This window comes from Neomonachus schauinslandi, chromosome 7 (assembly GCF_002201575.2).
Source record: "Neomonachus schauinslandi chromosome 7, ASM220157v2, whole genome shotgun sequence".
In the NCBI taxonomy this organism is placed as follows: domain Eukaryota; kingdom Metazoa; phylum Chordata; class Mammalia; order Carnivora; family Phocidae; genus Neomonachus; species Neomonachus schauinslandi.
The window spans coordinates 25,743,762-25,750,213 of NC_058409.1; the positions used below are offsets into that span (position 1 = coordinate 25,743,762).

General features: G+C 40.7%; 1 pseudogene; it reads right to left on the bottom strand.

Moving 5' to 3' along the window:
* Window positions 1-2,757: 2,757 nt before the first annotated feature.
* LOC110591208 lies at window positions 2,758-5,026 on the bottom strand (annotated as a pseudogene).
* Between the last annotated feature and the right edge of the window lie 1,426 nt (window positions 5,027-6,452).

Here is a 6,452-nt window from a genome sequence, read left to right on the forward strand (position 1 = left end):
AAAAAGGTTGGGGGAAAAGGTGTTGCAGAAGGATATGTCCTGAATGATGCCATTTATTTTTTTTTTTAAAAGATTTTATTTTTTATTTATTTATTTGAGAGAGAGAGAATGAGAGAGAACACATGAGAGGGGGGAGGGTCAGAGGGAGAAGCAGACTCCCTGCCGAGCAGGGAGCCCGATGCGGGACTCGATCCAAGGACTCCAGGATCATGACCTGAGCCGAAGGCAGTCGCTGAACCAACTGAGCCACCCAGGCGCCCCTGAATGATGCCATTTATATAAAATGCCAAACATGTCAAGCAATACAATACAAACAATACAATACAAACTCTTAAGGGCACGTGCATGAAATTAGGAAGACAAGTATGGGAATGACAGATACAAATTTCAGAATCATGGATATTGGAGTGCAGGAAGGGGAATGTAATTGGGGAGGGTTACACCAGGGGCTTCAACTATTTTTGTGAAGTTTTACATAAGGTCACAAACACATATGTGATTATTATATTATTCTCTATTCACTCTTTTTTTTTTCTTTTTTTTTTTTTTTAAGATTTTATTTATTTATTTGAGACAGAGAGCATGAGAGGGAGGAGGGTCAGAGGGAGAAGCAGACTCCCTGCCGAGCAGGGAGCCCGATGTGGGACTCGATCCCGGGACTCCAGGATCATGACCTGAGCCGAAGGCAGTCGCTTAACCGACTGAGCCACCCAGGCACCCTCTATTCACTCTTGTACTTATGAAATATTCCACAATAAAAGGACACACAAAAATTAAAATTAAAAAATGAAACAGAAAGTGGATAATCACCTGTGGGGATGATCTGGAAGGGTCCTGCACTTCTTGTATTGATTTCTAAGAACAATACCCATCACCACTCCAACCCTCAGCTTGTAAGAATTGCTTCTTTTCTGTTAAAATATTTTTTATTATGAAAAAAATCATGCTGACAAAAATATAATTAGCATACTTGAATAATAATAAAACAAACTCCCTTGAACCATGATTCAAGATCAGACAGCACTAGTACCACTGAAGTTCCTTGGTACTCGCTCTCTCCATTTACATCCCAGCCGACAGAGCTGCTATCCTGAATTTTGTGTTTATTTTTCCTGGCCTTTCTTTGCAATCTAATCATATATTGTGTATTTAAGATACAGTTTTGCATGTTTATAACTTGTACATGTGGAATCATACCTTGTCTTGCTTTTTTTAAAAAAAGATTTATTTATTTGAGACAGAGAGAGAAACATAAGCAGGGAGTCTGGGGTGGGGGGGGCACACAGACGGAGAGGGAGAAGCAGACTCCCAGCTGAGCAGGTAGCCCAACGCCGGGCTCGATCCCAGGACCCTGAGATCATGACCTGAGCCAAAGGCAGATGCTTAACCGACTGAGCCACCCAGGCGCCCCCTAACTTGTTTTTTTTGATGAGAGATATTATGAGATTCATTGATGTTGATGCATGTGTTGTAGTTTTTCCTTTTCACTATGTTTGTATTAAGTTACTATTTATTTATCCAGTTCTATTGCTGATGGACTTTTGGATTGTTTCCAGTTTTTGCTATAACAAACAACATTCCTTGACACATCCTTATACTTACCTCTTGAAGTCCATGTGCAAGACTTTCTCTACAGTAGACACCAAGGAGAGGAACATTCGGGCATAGGGTAAATCCATCTACAACTTTATTAGATAATGCCAGATTTCCCACAGTGCTTGTCCCAATGTACACTCCCACCAGCAATATATGAGAGATCCCGATGCTCTGTATCCTCACCAACACTTGGTATTGACAATTACTTTTGCCTATTGAGTAAGAGTGAGAACTGGAATCTGAGGTTTTCTTTTTCTTTCTTTTTCTTTTTCAGTTAATGGTCTTTTTTACTGGAAAAAAATGGCTAGCATTGACAACTTGGAATGGACGTAAATTGTAATTTCTTGATCAGCAATGTTGATGGGTGTGCTGAAGTCCATATCCACAGCCTACTCTGCTGGCTCTAAGTCATGGTTCAGGAGGTTTTAAAAACAGAGTCCCAAGATGCTCCCTTGGTAAAGGTTTCTTTTAAAAAAAAAAATTTGTGTGTGTGTGTGAATGGTGAATGGTGTGAATGGTGACAGCGTGACACCCATTTCGCTCTAGGACAACACGAGACAACGCTAAACCAACACACACAGCATGCCACCGGGATGAGTGTCATGGTCACCATGGGTGGGGGCCGTCCTGCTAAGTGGGGCTACGTCTAGACAGTTTATCCTTCACCCATTTTTCTGCACAGCATCCTGAGGTAAACCAATTTGAAATGTTTTGTTTTCAGTAAACCAGCTATGACAATTTATACTAACAAGTTGAATTAGAACACATTTGAAGAAGTTTTAAATTTGTTTTTCACATTTTTCGCTTTTAATACAAATGCCTGACTGTGCCCAATTGTCAAGCTGCTTGCATGAAAAACTGGCCAGCCCAAACAGTGTATTAATCATGAGCAAAGGGAACTGCAAGGAGTCCACTAGGTGCTTCCTTATCATTAAGGTAGTACAAGTATTTATATTGTAGAACTGATGTGTAGCTTGATCTCTAGGGGACAGGAACACCAACCAATACTTGCAGATTTTGTGTGGACAGAAGGTACTTTTGACATTCAGTTTTGCTATATAGAAACAGAATGAGTAAATGAACTTTTTTTTTTGCAAGAGGCTAAGTAAAAGATTCAATCTGATTCTTCTAGAAGGGGGGAAAGGAGTTGAAAGTAGGCCTTCATTTGGCAGTCATCATCTGTACAAATTCTTCATAGTTGACTTGCCCATCTCCATCAATATCTGCTTCTCTGATCATTTCATCTACTTCTTTATCTGTTAGTTTTTCTCCCGTGACATGACGTAGCTCCGCTGATGTGACTGTTGCCATCCTTGTCGAAGACTCTGGATGCCTTGCGAATTTCTTCTTCACTGTCTATATCTTTCATTTTTCTAGCCATCATAGTCAAAAATTCTGGGAAGTCAATGGTGCCATTACCGTCGGCATCCACCTCGTTGATCAGATCCTGCAATTCAGGTTCTGTTGGGTTCTGACTCAGTGACCTCATGACTGTTCCAAGTTCCTTTGTTGTGATGGTGCCATCGCCATCTTTGTCAAATGGGGAGAAAGCCTCCTTGAACTCTGCAATCTGTTCTTAGGTCAGCTGATCAGCCCTGGTGCGAGCGAAGGGAAGAGGAGCAGAGGGAGCGAGGGCGGCTGCACCAGCGCGGGGGCTGTGCGGGCGGGGCGCCTCCACAGAGCTGCTGCTCTGAGGTTTTATTTTTCACTTCCCTGCTTATTGATGAAGCCGAGGCTCTTGTCATGTTAGTGCCCATTCGTCTTCCTGCTTTTGTGAAATATCTGATTCTGTCCTTTGCTCATTTGGGGGGTAGGTGTGTTGTCTTTCTTGTATTTTTTTTTAAGATTATTTATTTATTTATTTATTTGACACAGAGAAAGAGAGAGAGGGAGAGAGAGAGAGAGAGCGCACAAGCAGGGGTAGTGGGAGAGGGAGAAGCAGGCTTCCCGCTGAGCAGGGAACCCGACATGGGGCTCGATCCCAGAACCCCGGGATCATGACCTGAGCTGAAGGCAAACGCTTAACGACTGAGCCACCCAAGCGCCCCCCCTTTTTTATAGATTTTATTTATTTATTTGTCAGAGAGAGAGAGAGCACAGGCAGGGGTAGCGGCAGAGAGAGGGAGAAGCAGACTCCCCGCTGAGCGAGGAGCCCGATGCGATGCGGGACTCCATCCCAGGACCCTGGGATCATGACCTGAGCCGAAGGCAGACGCTTAATGACTGAGCCACCCAGGTGCCCCTCTTGTATTGATTTTTAAAGGAATTTGCTATATATTTTAGGTATAATAATATAAATTATGTAATTTCCCAATTGTGACCTGCCTTGCCTCCTCTAAAATAAATGTTTCTCCCCTCTTCAATCTGTTAGAGTGGTAGACTACACTAATAGATTTCCTAATCACCCCTGTATTCTGGGATAAACCCAACTTCGTTGTTATACAAGTATCACTTTTATATATTCTGGATTTTGCTTGCTACTATTGTGTTTAGGAGTTTTGCAGCCATACGTAAATGACAATGGGCTGTTATTGTCCTTGTTTTATTGACCTTACCTGGTTTTAGTTTCAAGACTATTCTATACATTCATTCACTGAACAAAAATTTTTTTGAATGCCCACTATACCCAAGGCGCTTTTCTAGGCACTTGGACATATCATGAACAAAAGAGAAAAATGTCAATCCTGGTGGAGATTACATTCTAGCCTCATATGATGACTTAGGGTATGTTCCCCTTTTTCTGTTCTCTGGAGGAGCTGTACAACTTGAGAATTATCTCATCCTTAAATGTTTGAAAGAACATCCCTTATTGTTTTTTGGTTTTTTTAATTTTCAAGTAAGCTCTGTGCCCAACATGGGGCTTGAATTCACATCCCTACAGAAAGAGTAGCATGCTCTACTGCCTGAGCCAGCCAGGTACCCTTGAAAGAACATATTTTTTAAACCTGGTACTTTAACAATTGATTCTTTTTTTCCCCCAAAGATTTTATTCATCTATTTGAGAGAAGAGAGCACAAGAGCACAAGAGCACATTCATCTACTGAGAGAGAGAGCACAAGTGGGGTTGGGGAGAGTGGAGAGCAGAGTGAGAGGGAGAAGTGGGCTCCCCACTGAGCAGGGAGCCCGACAGGGAGCTTGATCCCAGGACCCTGAGACCAGGTCCTGAGCCAAAGGCAGAGCTTAACCGACTGAGCCACCCAGGTGCCCCTTGATTCTTTTTCTTGATTGGTTATAGGATCATTCAGGTTTTCTATCTATTTTGAGTCAGTCTTAACTAATATTTTGTAGAAGTTCTTCCATTTCATTTAAATTTTCAAATTTATTTGCCGGAAGTTGCTGGCAATGCTTTTGTTTTATTTTGCTTTTATCTCAACTACATCAGTACTTATGGCCACCTTCACATTTCTTACCTTACCTGCCTCTTCCTCATTTTTCTTGATCCATTTCACAACAGGCTTATCAATTTTACTAGTCTTATTAAATAATCAGCTTGTGGCTTTGTTCTCTTTGTATTATATTCTCTATTATATCTCCATTTTCTTTCTCTTTTTTTTTAAAGATTTTATTTATTTGACAGAGAGAGAGAGAGAGCACAGGTAGGCAGAGCAGTAGGCAGAGGGAGAGGCTCGCTGAACAGAGAGCCTGATGTGGGGCTCGATCCCAGGACCCTGGGATCATGACCTGAGCTGAAGGCAGACATTTAACCGACTGAGCCACCTAGGCGCCCCTATATCTCCATTTTCATTTCATTAATTTCCATTCTTAAGTTATTATTTCATCCCTTTTATTTTGGTTTTGTTCTGTTCTTTTAAAAATTTCTTCAGTTGGTGTTTAGTTCATTAATTTTCAGCTATTCTCGTTTTTTTAAGGAGGGTTTGTTTTTATTTTGTTTTATTTTTTATTTTTTTATTTTTTTTTAAGGATTTTATTTATTTATTTGTCAGAGAGAGAGTGCAAGCAGGGGGAGTGGCAGGCAGAGGGAGACGCAGGTTCCTCCCTGAGCAAGGAGCCCGATGCAGGACTCGATCCCAGGACCCTGGGATCATGACCTGAGTTGGGGGCAAATGCCTAACTGCCTGAGCCACCTAGGCATCCATCAGCTATTCTCTTCTGATAGAAATATTCAAAGTGACATATTTCCTTCTTAATATCACAAGTCTTCTTTAACTTTTATAAAAACCATAATACAAAAATGCACAAATCATAAGAGTTCAGCAAATTCTCACTAAGTGAGCAGAGCATGTGTGACCCCAACGCAGGTCAAAAAATAGAACACTGCTAGTACACCTGAAGCCTCTCGTGCCTCTCCTAATCGTGGTCTCCTGCTTTCTGGGAGGTAACCACCATCACGACCTTTGTCACTACAGATCAATTTTACCTGTTTTTGAACATTATGAAAACAGAATAATGTAGTATGCATTCTTTTTATATTTGGCTTCATTTTGCTCGATATTATATTTATGAGATCTAAGTTGTTGCATGTGGCTATAGTTTGCTCATTTTGTTGCTTTATATAATATTTTACCATATGAATATACTAGAATTCATTTATCCATTCTTCATTGTTGATGAACCTTTGTATGGTTTCCAGTTTGGGGCTAATGCAAATAATGCTGATGTGAACATTGTTTTCTTCTGAAATAATTTCAAACTTGTAAACAAAGTCACAAAAATAGTACAAAGCATATTTTTTCCTGAACCATTTGAGACTAAATTGCTGGTATGATGCCCCAAATAACTTAGAATTTATATGTAATTCCTATGAACAGTGGTATTGTCTTACTTAACCCCAATACAATAATCAAAAGCAGGAAATTAACATTAATACATTCCTATCATCGAATCCACACACCTCA